The sequence below is a fragment of the Periplaneta americana genome, chromosome 1, assembly GCF_040183065.1.
Source record: "Periplaneta americana isolate PAMFEO1 chromosome 1, P.americana_PAMFEO1_priV1, whole genome shotgun sequence".
Taxonomy (NCBI): Eukaryota; Metazoa; Arthropoda; class Insecta; order Blattodea; family Blattidae; genus Periplaneta; species Periplaneta americana.
In genome coordinates, this window is record NC_091117.1 from 61063658 (window position 1) to 61082195 (window position 18538).

An 18538-nucleotide genomic window follows, 5' to 3' on the forward strand; every position below is an offset into this window, starting at 1 on the left:
ATTGTTAGTATTAATTATTAGTATTATTATTAATTGTATTTTTTATTAATTGTGTTTATTATTGTCTTTATTGAGTGTAATTAGTTACCACTGCCACCGGGTAGGGGAGAGTCGGGTAGTATCGAACATAGGGTAATATCGGACAGTGAGTTTATTTCATATACCACACGATGATAGCACCTGATTGACATGGTTACGTTTCTGTGATGTCTCATAGAGAAACGTAACCATGTCATTCAGGTACTACCATATGGTGGTAGATGAAAGAAACGCACTGTCCGATACTACCCGATGTCCGATACTACCCGACTCTCCCCTACCCGGTGGCAGTGGTAACTAATTACACTCAATAAAGACAATAATAAACACAATTAATCAAAAATACAATTAATAATAATACTAATAATTAATACTAACAATAATTAATAATAATAATAATAATAATAATAATAATAATAATAACAACAACAGGGAACATCCTAAATTAAATGAAGCACGATCGGTTAAAATAACATTTAAAGTGAATCTAATTTGTACCTTAAACCTATGTTCGAACTAAAACCCACGAGTATGATATGTTCATATCTGCACAAGTACCTTTCAACACTACACTCATTTCGCTGTCAACTCACTCACTGCACTGGAACTACGACACATTTCATTGATTCTATCCTGATTTCACTAACACTTCAAAAACATTTCACTGTTCAAATACTTTGCACTGCCACTATAAACTATAAAGCTTCACTGACAGGAACACGTTTCACTTACTCAACACACTTCACTGACACAACATAATTCTTCACTGATAGAACACTTCAATAACAAAATATCAATTACACCCTTTAAATACTGTGTATAATTATCGTCTATTAGTAAAGTCCTTAAGCCTATTTTTAAATACATTTTTGGTTGTTGGTAAAGCCTTTAGTAAGTCTGCAGGTAAAGCATTCCAGTCCCTGATAGTACGATTGAGAAAAGAAAACTTTCCAGTGTCCGTCCTCTGTCTTCTTTCCCTTGTCTTGTATTGATGGAAAGTCCATAGTTTTCTTACAAAAAAAAAAAAATGTTTTACCAAATGCTTAACACCCTCTTAGTAACTATTGCAAGTAGGATCGTGATTTTTGTCCATATCGATAGAAAATCTAATAAAGAATCATTTATCCCTCTGGCATATCTCCATAACGTGGATGGTTTTCATGCAAAGAAACCACCAATTTGAAGCCTCTAACAGATGCAATCAACTTGCAACATTATAGCCAGGAAGGGTGATGTGAGGTAGTTTGCTAAACCAGACATCTGAGATCCTTCACCTCTTACATCTGTATTATGAGAAGAAAGCAGTGTGTTAGCGCCCAGGCTGCTGAAACTTCCAACTCAATTTTCTAATTAAACGTGCATTTAATCACAAAACATAATATAGGTTTTCTATTCATTTAAGTATAACCTATCGTCACTTTCAATCTGCAGGATTATTTCACTTCCACCCTCCATATTAAATACAGAAATTAATAAATATAGCAGTCCACACCTGTGGAATAACGGTTAGCGCGTCTGATCGCGAAACCAAGTCGAAACCGGTGGGGGCACGTTGCCTGGTTGAGATTTTCTCCGGGGTTTTCCCTTAACCCAATTTGAGCAAATGCTGGGTAACTATCGGTGCTGGATCCCGGACTCCTTTCACCAGCATTGTCACCTTTATTTCATTCAGGCACTAAATAATCTGAGATGTTGATACATTGTGATAAAATAACACACTAAAAAAAAAAAAACAAATATAGCAAATTAATGTCAACTGTATGACTCAGTGGTTTCCAAATTTTAACGACAAGGAACCCTTCAAAATATTCAACATATTTTCACGATTCTCTTCAAACTTAAGTCTTTATAAGGCTACCCATAACGTTTTACACTATTACTCTCTATTAGATTATAATATTATTTTCTATTGCTTCATGTCGACCTGGTTGGCACGTTGGTATAGCGCTGGCCTTCTATGCCCAAGGTTGCGGGTTCGATCCCGGGCCAGGTCGATGGCATTTAAGTGTGCTTAAATGCTACAGGCTCATGTCAGTAGATTTACTGGCATGTAAAAGAACTCCTGCGGGACAAAATTCCGGCACATCCGGCGACGCTGATATAACCTCTGCAGTTGCGAGCGTCGTTAAATAAAACATAACATCTATTGCTTCATCTCCTACACACTATGATTAAGACATTGGTAGGTTACTTATTGACTAAATATAGGCTTCTATTAATAAGTATTAATATTTCAATAATACACATGAGACATAAAATTAAAAAAAAAAAAATGTGTTATGAATAGGACTCGGAAGTTGATGACCTAAAAATCACAGAAAAAATTACCTAAAAATTATCGCACCTTAAATTTCTAAAAATGTGACATTGAAATTTAAAAAAATGACATAAGATTTTAATAATAATATTTAATGTTTCCGAAATCACGCCAATGCACATTTAAATATTAGAAGGAACTGAATTCCCAGATAGACTATATTCCTCTTATTCAGCATTTCAGTAAAGAGTCATCGTCATTCGTAGGGTCTCGGGTTTGAAGGATCGCCGGTTGCTTTACTTTCGGCATTTTTATGTCTTCATTTGTCAGAAACAATGTGCTGATTGCGGGCATTGCTGCTGCTGTATTTGTTCTGTTGCGATGAATTAGGGGAAGCATGTACCGTAACACATGTGATCAGGAGTCAAGGGTGATGCAATCGTAAGGGAAATTCCTATATGATGCAATCGAATTGCGCAAATAGTCTACAGAAGGTTCTCGAATGTAGATTATGAATACATCGTAAAAAGAAGTCCGTTCAAAAGCAGAAAAGGACAAAAATGCATAAAAAGTAGAACATTTCCTAAAAGATAACAATGGATAATAAGACCGAAAAATGCAAGATACAAAATAAAAGTAGGCTGTATTGGTTAGTTTTGAAGTAAAACGAGTTGAACATCTTCAACTTGAGCAAAAACTACATGTACTGAAATGATCACGTAGAAAGGATGGACAATCACAGAATGCATGCCAGTAATTTCTTTAGCTGCGAAGAGAATTGGAGCTTGGACATTAAAATGCATTGCTCTTTACCCTCTCATTGGGATGAGAAGCTGACTCGTGGATAGTACGTGCTGAGTCTTCGCCCCCGCAGGTGATAGGGCTCCAATGATACGAGGGCAGGTGTTGATCTGCCGGCGTGAGGCCATCCCACTAACCATCAATCAAGACCCTGATCAATATTAACATCCTCGTCAAAACAAGCCTGTGACGGAAACAAGATGAAAGCTGTAATTTGAGCGCACTGGCCGGCTAGAGTTGTTCCGACGGCCTGCTGAGAAGAAATCTCTTCGATAAACCTCCACATTTGGTACAGACAGAACGCGAGCTAGAAGCTACTCTTGAATCGTAGTCACGTGCTGGTGTTTGACGAAAGTCGAAGTTGGCCGATTCAATGGAAGTAAAAGATAGGTTTCTCAGTTTCTATAGTTCTGATTGATGCAAAGTCAGTCAGGGGGACGGAGGGGAGGGGGACAGCTACACCCTAGAAAAATTAATGATGAAAAAAATAAAAGGAAAAACAAGATCTTTAATAATTCCCTATCCATTGCAACCTTTAGATTTTGTTCAGATGTGCTCGTACAACCAGGTTGAAGTACGTTGGGACGTTATGTTAAATCAGATGACCCCAGTGCTGTAGTTGGGCCGGTACGCCTTACCATCTAAAATAAAAACTCGCTATTATCTTACCGGAAAAAAATATATAGACTCGGAAATATATTAATATACTTTGAAATGGATGATGTTAGCTATTTGTAAAACATTTTGATTTTGATATCTAGCATAAAAGTAGCGGCTGGCAACTCATATCCTTTGCTTAAACGCTTGTCCATTCGTTGTCTTATCGAAAACCATGGTCTAACACTTCAGGAGTAGTTGTGATTTGTTAGTTTCAAGCTTGCATAACGCCGTGGTATTTTTATAACTAATTAACACTAACTTTATGGTATGGCGCCTCAAGAAATCTGCTACACTGATTCGCTAATTTCAAACCTTGCGTAGATGCCTTCGCATAACATTATAGGTAATTTTATGATGTGGCACCTCAAGAATTCTGCTGCACTGATTCGCTAATTTTAAAACTCACTCAGATGTAATGCTAGCAGTTTGCTACAGGAGAGAAGTATTGTTACTTTTCGTGCGTTCATGAATCTTGAGTCCAGTTACATGTTATAGATTCTATTACAATTTCAACTAAAGAATGCGAATGAGCATTACTGTAATGAACGATATCTGTACTAAGAAAAGGAATACTCTTCCAGTAAAAGAGTTCCTAGGCTTTTGTTCCTGAAGAGTGTTGGGCCACCAGTATCAGTGTTTAATTTTTTGCCTTATATGCAATTGTGGCTGCGATCTGGAAGGAGGTCTGAAGAGGCGGATGCATGATGAAGAAGTAACTTTGGAAAAGAAGTGCAGTACAAGTCCATATAGAGTCTAGTCTAGCCAAGGAGATTTCAACAGTACCCCTTAAAATTTATTTCCAACTACCGGTACAGCACTACATGTCCCCTCACATCATGAAGGGTACATCTTCCATGAGTACCGGAAGCGTGTTCCGAATAGCGTTCCATTCAAACTGGCCAGCAAAATGACAGGACACTTATAACCTGTCCGCAAGGGTACTTGAAGAAATAAATGAATAATTCATTTCATAATTAACTGTAAATGTCACTAAAACCTGTCTTTTTTTTATGTCGCGGAGGCATCGGAGAACATGGATTGTTTTACGAAAAATGATCCTCATTGCGAGATCTATCGATCCCCAGAGTTTGTTGTAGAAGTCTTGAATCATCCTGTAGAATGAAATTGGACAGACATTCCTTTTCGATACCTACTGTGAAATACTAAGACATGCATTCATTTCTCTATCCAAAATATTTTTTCATAGTGTCGTGTTATTTGTGTGCACCGTGTTAAGCTAAGTAGTATGGAAGCTCGTCTGTGTTCTTGCCAAGCTTCGTAATTGTCGGCAATCGCTACCTGGTCAAAGAGGCTGACTTATAGCGAGGTTAAGGCCCTCATCAATAGTCACGTGGCCGACGCGCTGTAATTATCACGGCTTCTTTATTGACGCGACGTGGCAAAACAATACCGATCAGAACCTATGGCTATGAAGGTGGTTAGCGTGGTTCAATAATTATGATGGTAATAACTATAACCATACACATGATCTTAAAAAAATATGTGCACCAGATCATTCACCAAATACATAGCTCAGATAACGTTGATAAAATCGAATGCACTAACAAGAAATGAATGTAATCCCAATTCTGCTGTCATGTAGAGGGATTATTTCAAGAAATAAAAAGAAAAACCTGGACGTTCTCCATATATCTTCATCGGACTACAAATATCCGCATTTCTGCAAATATCCAGGTAACTTAAGAGCAAAGTATAGGCCTGCTCTAAGTCAGCGGTTATTGAACTTTATTGGCAATATTCGTACACATTCTTAGTGCGGGCTTCCGGTGGATGATCAGCGAACTAACGTTTTTCGTATTCATAAACCAGTATTAGCGATATGATATGATATGATATGATATGATATGATATGATATGATATGATATGATATGAATGCATAAGTAATCAGTCCATAGCCAGGGCTAGTTTAGCACGCTCATAGCGCGGGCTAGCGAAATGTCTATGAATAGCACCTTATGAGTTCGAGAATCCCGTTTCATATGATGTGTATTTTTGCGGGCATTCTCCAGTGCTTGGGAAAAGTGACATAAGTCAGTTTCCACAAACCTTTTTTGATGATTTATTGACAACTTACGGAACATCTGCTCGCTTGGAAAAAAATACATAAGTATTTCTCCCATTACAATAATTCATACAGAAAAAATCAAATCGACATAAACCAGTGTAAGTTGTCAATAAATTATCAAAAAAGGTTTGTGGAAACTGACTTATGTCACTTTTCCCAAGCACTGCAGATTATTATCTTTATACTTTTGCTTATTACAAGGTAAGACAATATTTTCATATAGTAATAACAATAATAGTAATAATAATAATAATATTAATAATAATAATAATAATAATAATAATACTTTATTTCCAGAACAAAGATACATATTGTTTTTATATTGAAACAATCTAGCACCCCTAGAAAGATAAGTTACATACTCGTGCTCAGGGAATATTCCACATACCTAATGTCTGCTGTCAAAAAAATCTGGAAGTTAGAATTCTAATACATCCGTCCTGGAGTAATTAATTTTTTTCCACAAAAATGTAATTTTTCAGTAAGTTTTCATAACAGAAAAATTGTTATATAATCCACGGTTTGAAAGATAGAGAGATTGAGTTTGCAGTAAAGAAAAAAACTTCATTTTTCCCAGGCATTTGGTCTCTTTATAAACATCAGAGGGTTTCCATAAGCATTAGGAGAGGAGTGAAATATCACTTTCGAAGGGGTGTTCTGAAACTTCTGGTAGAACCTGTATAGTATTGTTATGTGCAGCGTTAACATTGCCGTAACGTGATCTTGTGTAATTTTCAATCTTCCGAAAATATATAAAGTTTTGAACTTATCGGTGCTCATAAAAATTGAGCATAAATTATTTAGCGAGTTCGCAATAGTGGCATCTCATCTTGCAACACGATTTGAACGTTTGCGAAAGTACCTTGTGGAGAGCAAAAGAAAACAGCCGTGGGACAGGTTTCTTCCTATAACTTCCTTTCATCTTGCTACTTCACAAGTCATCGTTCTCTCATTCTCATCGTGTCATCACCTCGCCTCTTTACTTTAATTGCTGCGTTGAAGAATTGCATCTGTACTACAGTAGATACAGCCAGCAGGCTTAAAATCAAAATGAAAGCGGAGACTAGAATTAAAAGAGAACAATAACAGGAATACTGCAAGGGTGTCTTCTTTCACCCATTGTATATGCCTGTGAATTTAGGCTAAATAATCTGCTTGCTGTTATTGTTTATACAGTAGTTTGGTATAACTAAAAGGACCCTTCTTTCTTAAAATATTAGCGGGTTATAGTTCTAAACTGTTATTTGTTATAAGTGGTTACATTTTCTCGGAAGCAACTAGCTTCACTACAATGCATTTTAATGGTTAGGCTAGGCAGTAATTATTTAATTAATATGTGTGTATGACTCTGATTATAAACCACCAATATCTTATATCACTTTAAAGTACAGATTTTTCTGAAAAAAAAAATTAGAAATGAGTATGATAACGGGTAGTACAAAGTTAATTACATTCTTCTACTAAAGCCGTACAATTTTTACATGTAATCAAATGACTCACCTTTTATGCGTAACTGAGAAAATCAAAATGTATCCTCTTATTTGGATGCACTCTAATTGACTTCATTTGTGTATGTTTTTTAATAATAAGTCAAGTAAATTAACTGTAAACGGTAATATTATAGCAATAAGATAAACAAGTGACATTGCATGTTTCTATGACCCTGAATAGGTTTTACATCAAGGGTTGCCTCCTTAAATAGATTCTCTTTGCTACAAATATGGAACCTTCCTGCCACCTCACATAATCCTGGAGCGGGAATTGTTTTTTGACTAGTCAGACCTAGATCCATTGTTTTCTGCGTTAACTTATAGGCCTTTAGAACGACTGAAATTAATATAGGGTCTATTTGAAAACAAACAGGTACAATATAAAATTTAAAGAAGATGAATGGAAGGGAATAATCATATTAGTAAAACGGAAGATAGCACATTATTTAGAATAGTAAAATATGAAAAACAACGTGTTAATAGACACATTACCTATCAAGATGTATTTATATCAGAAGTATCAGACAGCTTGCCTATATAAATATGATGATGATGATGATGATGATGATGATGATGATGATGATGATGATGATGATGAAAGAAATGAATGATTTGGGAACGTGTAAAATATGTGCACAGTTTTTTTTATTTATTTTCAGGCTTGACATTTTTCAATACTCTTTCGTGTAACAAAGTTTGGTACAGTATTTCAACTCGTGAAAATAACTCTACTATTCGAAGTTTAGAAGACTTGGTTCGACACACTTAGAAACGTACTTTAAGAGAGAGTTGTGTGAAATGATGTAAATTCTGAAACTCTTTTTATAATCACTTTTTAATACATATTAGAAAAAAAGCACGGGCTCGTCCGGGATTTGAACCCGGGACCTCTCGCACCCTAAGCGAGAATCATACCCCTAGACCAACGAGCCGATGTCATTGCATCTCGGATACATAAGAAATGAAGTCCATATGTTGATGAAAGTAGGGCAAAGTGTCTGCATAAGACGAATTTAATCAGTATCCGTCCAACAGGTGTCACTGAGCTTGTTTATGTTTGTTCCATGTCTCCGTACTCTTCGTTTGAATCTGTACGGTTTTTAACTCTCACAGCTGTAACGTCAACACGCGAAATGCGTTGGACGCGTGCCAATTGTTTCCTTACATATTATTGGTAATCATTCAGAATAAATAATTGTAGCCGCCGGCAAACAGTTTTAGCTTTATATTCTTGATCAAGAAAGAAAATGCCAAAGCGGTTCGCCGGCAGCCGTAATTATTTGCCCTAATCGACATTTATCTGTAAATTATAATATCGTATATAAATTATTTATACTTATTACAAAAAAATATGGGCTCGTCCGGGATTTGAACCCGGGACCTCTCGCACCCTAAGCGAGAATCATACCCCTAGACCAACGAGCCGATATGATTGCTTTTTGAATACATAAGAAATGAACATATCTTGGTGAAAGTAGGGCAAAGTCTGTGCGTAAGACGAAGTCCATTCAGTATCCGTCCAACAGGTGTCACTGAGATTGTTTTCTTTACGTTTATTCCACGTCTCCGCTTGAATCAATAAGCTTTTATCTCTCACCGCTATCTCCGAAGATATCTGAATAAACTCACACGCGTATTAACGTTGAACGTACGCCAATATTGTTTCATTATATAAATGAAGTTTGGTCTCAGAACAGGACGCTGACAGCATCGATAACGCTCTTGAATTGTACACTTGTCGTTTCTGTGGAAAAATGATACAGCTTGAGTTTGAAGGTTATGAATTCGATATTAGTGGAAACAAGTTGTCTAAGGTTTAATAAGGTTTATTGTCATCAAGAACTTCGACTCTCACTTTGAGAGAGGAACAGAGGTTAAGAATGTTCGAGTTGCTTAAGGGGGGAGGTACACCATTGACCTGAAAAAATTTAGTGAAATTCATTTTTTTTTATATCTCAGCTGCTATAAAAGCTAAATGAACAAAACTTTTCATGCTTGATATACATACATTACACTTTATAAAACATTATTCAGAATATTAAAATAGCTAATAATTACCTATAAAAATAATATCGAATTTTCATATTTATTTTTACAATCGTAAAGCATTTATATAATAAAATCTACAATTAAGATATGAAAAATTGACAAACTTTGAAAGAGTTCCGCTAGTTCTTAATAGGTGGCACCATTATTGGGAGCCGTAAAAAAGTGTCAGAGAAATGATTATGTAGATTAAGCATAAAAATTATTCTTCTAATAGACAATATCAGCGGTTTCCAGCCAAACTCAGTGTTGTTTTACAATCAGTAAAATAGGATGAATAATTGAATTCTATAACATGGGTATATTTATCTACGATTGGCAACAGTGACTATATCTTCGCCATCTGTTCATAGATGTTATAACTAAAGAATCTACACTTACATCAACAAATTATCAATCACTATCGATTGGTAAAGATCAGGTATCTTTGAACACCAGTGTATACTGACGTTCGAAGATATCTGGCCCTACACTTACACCAACAAATTATCGATCACCATCGATTAGTAGGCTCAGATCTTTACCAATCGATAGTGATCGATAATTTGTTTGTATAAGGTGATCGATAATTTGTTTGTGTAAGTGTGATTTCTTTAGTTAATACTTCAATGAATAGATGGCGAAGATAACAGTCAGTGTCGCATATAACACATAAATATACCCCCATTATAGAATTCAGAATTTGATTCCCTTCTAATGATTGTAAAAAACACAGGTTTAGCGGGAAACCGCTGATACTGTCAATTAAGAGAATAATTTATACTTAATCTACATCATCATTTTCGCCAACATATTTTATCCGTCCCAATAATAGTGTCATCTATTGAGAAGTAGCGGAACTCTTTCAAAGTTTGCCAATTTGTTATAGACCTATTTTTGGTTCTGACTTATCCCGTGGTTAGAAAGTTCGCTTACACGATCAGAAAATTCTAGGTCAGATATTGAACGCCAGTATACAGATATCCGTCCGACTATTCGCTACGTGCGGCGTGGCTCCAGACTACTCTTTAACCCCCGTGTACCAAACGACCGGCTGTAACGAATTTCGACATCTCCGTAACTAAAGAGTTCTTTAATTTGGCTGCTTATTGGGAACAGTAAACGTTTTTACAGCGGGCTCGCCGCCAGTAATCATAAATAGATTTGGATAGATGTTTTTGTGCTCGTAGTAATAAAGCTTCAGGTAAGCAGCGCATCCTATCGGCAGGAACAGAAATGATGACCGTGTTAACACGAGCTCGTTTGTAGAGATTAGCGTCACTTATTTTAACACCCGCGTTTTCAATACAAAAAAGTAGCTGATGTTGTAAGTGGCGAAAAAACATATTTAATACCTACCTCTACTTCGGTCTGTGTCGATGAAGGAGCTGTTCTGATGTTCCGTATCACGCTTTACAATCTGTTCTATAATTTAATCACTAATGCGAAACAAAAAGCGCTCTACTTAATAAAGAAACTCCGCTCTTGTACTTGAAACCAAAGATATTAATGTTTAAAGCAATATAATTATTACGTGCTTCTATGTTACTAATTCATGTACTGTAACTTCTACAAACCAGTCGGTTGTTTTAATCAAAACGTTGTATTTTGTTTTTTAGATAGGTACACTTAAATTTTGACAGAAGTACAAATTTTTTACATAGCTTAACTTTTTTTGTGAGCGCAATAACTTTTGGTATGTTTGACTACATTAATGTAGAAGCCAAAAAGTCTCTCTCTCTCTCTCTCTCTCTCTCTCTCTCTCTCTCTCTTACACACACACGCATGGGTATTTATACACAGTTTTTCAAAAGTAATGCATAATTAAATTAAAATTAAATTTAAATACGGGGAGTATGAAGACAAAAATTGAAACTACACACACACACGCACACGCACGCACGCACACAACTTGCCCCTGTGAAGTAGGAGATCAAACCATCGACCATCTTCTGCTCGAATGCTCCAAATGCAACATGTGAAGGGAAACACTGCGGAGAAACATAATAACCAAGGGAGGAATTTGGCCACCAGATAGAAGAGACCTAACAAAAAGATTTTTAAAAGACTTTCGCAAATTTGTGAATTCAATTGACTTTAATTCAATTGACTTCACAAACAATTAAAGTAGAATAGAATACAGAGTAGTAATAAGCATATAGCCTATCTGTACATAGTGTAAATACATAAACGTAGATTAGGTAAGGCAGAATAGGATTTATTAAGAAGAAAAAGCCAAATGGTACAAAGTACAACATTACTAAACTCAGGCATTCCATACAAATAGCGGCATAATACAAGCTTATATTGTAATTACTAGCCGTACCCGTGCGCTCCGCTGCACCCGTTAGAAATAAATATAAAGTAATTACATAATTAAAATAGGACATTTGATCCAGGGAACATTCGTGTTTGATATAAGGATAAATCGTTTAATATGTTACTTAATTTAAATTGTATTTAAATAATTAAAATGCGATCATTTTGGTCCAGAGACCACTCGTTTGGTGCAATGACAATTCCTTTAACATGTTTCTTAATTGTTATTACATGCAACCATAGTTTAATAAAGATTGACATCATTTAGATTTAATGTGTACATAAACATTATTTTAAGAAATACAGGAAACGAATATTCAGAATAGCCTATCAAGTTTTCTGTCCATAAGAAGCTATTTTAATCTTTCCCTGTTCTCGATTCACTCAGAAGTTACTGTAATAACATTATAGCATTATGTCCTTCTACAGGAACTACACTTTCCAATGGTGAAATAATTAATTATACAAATCGGTTAATTTAGCTTCCGATATTACTTCATACAAACACAGAAACAATATCTGTAGGCTATGTTTCATAGCTTTCGATTGTTGTGTCCAAGGCCCCTTATAGACGAAGTCATTTGTTTTTTATTTCAATACACCGCCTTAGATGGCAGTTATTTTAATTTTAAAAATCATTTATCTCATTAAATATCAGTCCTATCAAACTTTTTCAAAGCATAAAAACTTATCGGAAATCATTTGTAAAGAAACCTGTTTTATCTAACATTTTTCACAGAAGTCAATAATAAGCGAGATATTTCGATTTATTTAATTGAGGCCCCCTTATAACCCCCCTTTTAAATAACGTTTTTTGAATGCCATACAGCCTAAAATCTAAGTTACAACGAACTTAATTTATATTCCAATTTTCATCGAAATCCGTTAAGCCATTATCCCGTGAAAAGGTAACAAACATCCAGACAGACAGACAGACAGACAAACAAAAATTAAAAAAAAAGCGATTTTCGGTTTCAGGATAGTTAATTATACATGTTAACACCAATTATTTTTGGAAAATCGAAAATTACCAAAAAATTTTGGCTACAGATTTATTATTAGTATAGATTAGTCAACAATCAGGTATATGGTAGCTTATCAATCATCAACTTAACACAACTGGAATTCAACTTAATATGTATATCCTAGGCAATATAGATGTAAACCAGAACATGTAGTATTACAAACTTTAATGGAACATGTTTAATTACGTTTCTAAAAGAAAAAAACACACACACACACACGCGGGTATTTATACATTTATGCACAGTTTTTCAAAAGTAATGCATAATTCAATTAAAATTAAATTTAAATACGGGGAGTATGAAACTTTTATTTCAAAACCAAAACATCCTTACAATTCCAATCGTGCTCACAATAACGATTATGAACAGTAAGTATAAACAGATTTATTATTAGTAAAGATTAGTCAACAATCAGGTATATGGTAGCTTATCAATCATCAACTTAACACAACTGGAATTCAACTTAATATGTATATCCCAGGCAATATAAATGTAAACCAGAACATGTAGTATTACAAACTGTAATGGAACATGTTGTTTAATTACGTTTCTAAAAGAAAAAAACACACACACACACACGCGCGGGTATTTATACATTTATGCACAGTTTCTCAAAAGTAATGCATAATTCAATTAAAATTAAATTTAAATACGGGGAGTATGAAACTTTTATTTCAAAACCAAAACATCCTTACAATTCCAATCGTGCTCACAATAACGACTATGAACAGTAAGTATAAACATTTCACGCAGTATTACAATGGATTCTATGAGTCCCATTTCACTTTTTTATATTCTATTAGATAATAACTGTCCGTATTAATATATAGGTATATAATATTTCTCTACTATGCATATCAGGCAGAGATTTAATTTGAATTTTATTTTCAAGTTTACGCTAATTTGTATGAATAACAAATCGCTTCGTAACTCTCCAAGTCATGCGCAGAATAGAGGAGTTGTTGTGGTAAGAAATACGATTGCTTTCGAGCTTTGTTCATCTCGGCACTTGGAGGAATGCTCCATCTGTAAGTCGCCGACCGAGCAGTAGGTGATGGACATAATAATAACACTACATACAGACTTCTCGACAGCCTTATTTAGTCTTTCCTTTCAAGAGAAGAAAGTATTCCTGCGTCAATAATGAAACTGATTATCTTGTTAAAGCGGAACCAGAAATCCCAGACATGATTTCGTCTTTCTGATTTTATTATACATCCTTTTGAGGAGGACTGCCTGTGGCTGAGGGCTATTTATTTTCTTCTGGGAATGATGGTAGAGTTTCTGGAGAGTCCGGTACCGGCAATATTACAGACAGCTGCTGCTTCGTATGTAACATAGTACAAGTGCGTCAACAAAAAATGTGACTTAATGGGATAAGCGGTGCTAGAAGTGCATTCATAACCGTGTGTTTCGAATCGTAATATTGTTAGCTGCGTGCCTGCAGCAGGGTTCAATGCTCGCCTCAAGCATTCTTAAATAGTCTTTTGTTTCTATTCCAGACATGAGCGATGTGTTTCTTGGTTAATAGACTATACCTCGAACTTAATACAAGAATACCCTGGGAATATCACTAGTTTAACTGCTACAGGCCTCGAATCGAGCCCTGTGAGAGCCTTGTGGAAGTCATTGTGGACAAAAGTGATACAGGATAGATTTCCTTGAAGAAAACGTATTTCCTTTTTCACTATTACGCCCTTTTGTTCTCTTCATCAACATTACCATTTTCATTTCCATTCTCATCATCATCATCATCATCATCATCATCATCATCATCATCATCATCATCATCATCATCATTTTAGCAGTGTCAACATCTTTTCCACTTCTGTGTTCATTATCATTAATTTTCAACCTCATTGTCATATTTTTAATTTCAAGTTTCATCGCCATTTACAGCATTATTTTTATCTTTATCTTCATTAGATTTTTTGTCCATTATCATCATGATCATAATCGCCAAAAATATCATCATTATCATTGTCATCTTCATCGTAACTGTTATCTCAATCATAATCTCCATGATCATTGCTATCTCCATGAGAATCCTCATAATCATCGCATCATCATTGTCATCTCTATCATAACCTCCATCAACACTGCTATCTCCATCATTATTGTCATCTTCATAATAATCTCCATCATCATGTCATCTCCATCAACATTGTCATCTCCTTCATCATGTCCACCATAATCTCCTTCATCATTGTCACTTCCATTATTTACATCATCATTGTCATCTTCATCATAATCTCCATCATCCTGTCATCTCCTTCATCATCTCCATCATAATCTTCATAATCATTGTTATCTCCATGAGAATTCCCATGATCATATCATCATCATTGTCGTCTCTATCATAACCTCCATCTTCACTGTCATCTCCATCATCATTGTCATCTCCTTCATCATGTCCACCATGATCTCCATAATCATTGTTATCTCCATGATCATTTTCATATCTGTCATAACCTCCATCATCACTGTTATCGCCATCATAATCTCCATCATCATTGTCATCTCCATCTTAATCTCCATAATATTTGTTATCTTTATGAGAATCTCCATGATCATTGTCATCTCCACCATGACCATCATCACTATTATCTCCATCATTATTGTCATCTTCACCAGAACCTACGTCATCTTGTCATCTCCATCATCTCCATAATAATCTTCATAACCATTGTTATCTCCATGAGAATTGTCATCGCCATCATCATTGTTATCTCCATCATTACTGTCATCTTCATAATTATCTCCGTCATCCGCCATATCAATCATAATCTCCATCCTCATTGTCCTCTCCTTCATCATCTCCATCATAATGTCTATAGGCCTAATAAGTATCTCCATGAGAATCCCCATGTTCATTGCCATCTCTATCATAATCTTCTTCGCCATTGTCATCTCCATCATCATCTGTCATCATTATCATCATCATCCTCATCATCATCGTCAAAATCATAATGATCATCCTCACCAACTTTGTAATTTCCATTATAATCATCGTCATTGTCATCTCCATCATCATTGTCATCTTTTGTATATGAATAATTATAATTTTTTCCAATTTAATCCTCATCATCTTTTCTTTTTCAACTTCATTAACATAGTCGTCAACGTCGTCTTTCTCTCCACGATCATTACCAAAGACGTTGTAAGGAGAATATCTTTAACTATTTGTTCTCCATTTCCATTTTGAATGTCAGTATCTTCGTTAACAATTGCTATTTTCAGAATATTTTTTCATGATCATCATCTCTATCACTGTATTCATCTCCATCATCATTCTGTCCTTTATTACCGTTATGTTAATCATATAATTCTTTAGCATTCTGTAATTTTACAGACGATAATAATGTTGAAGATGGTAATTCTAACGAAATGAAGGAAATTATGACTATAACCAAGATGACTACGAAGATAAAGGAGAAGGTTATAATGATGGTGACGTTGCTGCAGAAGTTAATAAGGATTGGGATGATTATGATAATGATTATAATGAAAATGAAATAAATGAAAATAAGAAATATTGAGATGAATAGAGTGAATAATAATAATAATAATAATAATAATAATAATAATAACAATCACAATAATAATAATCACAATAATAATAATAATAATAATAATAATAATAATAATAATAATAATAATAATAGTTACTTACAAATGGCTTCTAGAGAACCCGGAGATTCATTGCCGCCTTCACATAAGTCCGCCATCGGCCCCTATCCTGTGCAAGATTATTCCAGTCCCTACCATCATATCCCACCTCCCTCAAATCCATTTTAATATTATCCACCCATCTACGTCTCGGCCTCCCCAAAGGTGTCTTTTTCCCTCAGGCACTTCCAACTAACACTCTATATGCATTTCTGGACTCATTCATGCGTGCTACATGCCCTGCCCATCTCAAACGTCTGGATTTAATGTTCCTAATTATGTTAGGTGAAGAATACAATGCGTGCAGTTCTGCGTTGTGTAACTTTCTTCTTCATTCTCCTATAACTTCATCCCTATAATGATAATAATAATAATAATAATAATAATAATAATAATAATAATAATAATAATAACTTAATAATTGCCGCCGGTGTGGCTCAGTCGATTAAGGTGCTTGCTTGCCGGCCTGAAGTTGCGCTCGGGCGCGGGTTCGATCCCCGCTTGGGCTGATTACCTGGTTGGGATTTTTCCGAGGTTTTCCCGAACCGTAAGGTGAATGCCAGGCAATCTATGGCGAATCCTCGGCCTCATCTCGCCTAATACCATCTTACTATCCCACTCTCATCGACGCTAAATAACATAGAAGTTGATACAGCGTCGTTAAATAACCAATTAAAAACTTAATGATGATGATGATGATGCTAAAGACTAAGACAATAATGAAGAATATTAAGAATAATAAAGAAGACAATGATGCAGACAACTGACGTGACTTGTACAATAATTCAGTTTTTTTTTTAAGTGGTGGGACTCCCAAATTTGACGAACACTAAAAAGATTGAATATTACGACTGACATACAAAGAGTTTGTTTGCGCTCAAAGAAAAGGATTGAAAAGGTTAAGATATTCCGTTACAGTTTTTAAGTTCACAGTTTGAAAACCTGATCGCGGACAATCAGTGTTAGAGCAAGGTGAGCTATCTGCGGTGTGCACCATTCTTTGTGCCAGAAGCTTTACATATTAATAGCGTGCCAATCACTGGAGGTTAGAAGCCGCAACACGGGACCCAGCACCCTCGTGAGCCTACCGCGCTTTGTATTCAAATATTGAAACACTCCGCGGGGCGCGCATTTGCATATCAACCCTCGTTACACCGCGCAGCGCTGTGACGTGGCCAATCAATCAACTACAGGCCGGATGCACCACTCCACCACGACGAAGGGCGTCAAATTGATTGCGACTGAAACTGGGGTCAGCTCGGTGGTCTTCGTTGTTCCTGCTTCAGAATCCAAACGTATGTCATCTTGCAGGAAAAAATCGGAGACAGCCGCAAGTTTCATGCGTGAATACGTCGCTGATAAAATTGCTGTTAAGGTAAACGTCAGTGATGACAGTCAATATCTCCTCTTTTCAGACACCCTTAAAACCTGGTATATTTTCGATGTCCTGAGATTCCTGGGAGAGTAGCCATCTTGTAAATTTACCGGTTGCTACACATAGTAACCATGCGCTCTATCGTTTGCTAACCGTTGATTATACCCCCTGCTCCCATTTGCGCTGTACTTATAGGCTATGCTTCGACATTGTGAATTTTCTCCCTTCATTCAACTTCACTCCCGAATTTTTCTAATTTAATTAATACCAAACAGACTACTGGGTAAGTTTCGACGCTAGACCCTGGACTCATTTCGCTGACATTATCACCATCTTTGTAGTAGTAGTAGTAGTTTTAGTTTGGTTGGCAGAGTTAAGGGGAGAGAATGGTATTTTTTAAAACTATTTTCCTATTTGGTGTAAAATATTAATTTTTTTGTATGTAGAGAGCTCATAGCTGTGGCAACTCAACCAAATAAAAATATAAAAAAAAAAATTATTTGGGGACCCAAATTTGAAAAAAAATATACCCAATGCAGGATTGTACTAAAACCGATATATCTAAACCGATTTTAAACATAGATTCAAACAGTTTTTTGCAATGTATTTGCAAAAGCATGTTCTACAAACTGTCTGTAACAGAATTTTGATATTAGTCCCTACTTTTGTAAAATAAATAATTATTACAATTCAATAACAATTTTCTGATTTCCTTTCTTGCAACCAAACGGACGTATTTTTAAAATGAAATCAATTAACAAAATTTTGTTACAGAGAAAAGTTTTCTAATA

The 18538-nt window shown here is 35.5% G+C and overlaps 2 non-coding genes across 2 annotated transcripts; both read right to left on the reverse strand.

Moving 5' to 3' along the window:
• Positions 1–8194: 8194 nt before the first annotated feature.
• On the reverse strand, positions 8195–8266 carry TRNAP-AGG (transfer RNA proline (anticodon AGG)). The gene has a single exon. It is a non-coding gene; the product is annotated as a tRNA-Pro (tRNA).
• A 421-nt stretch (positions 8267–8687) lies between these two features.
• TRNAP-AGG (transfer RNA proline (anticodon AGG)) lies at positions 8688–8759 on the reverse strand. Its single transcript has one exon. It is a non-coding gene; the product is annotated as a tRNA-Pro (tRNA).
• Between the last annotated feature and the right edge of the window lie 9779 nt (positions 8760–18538).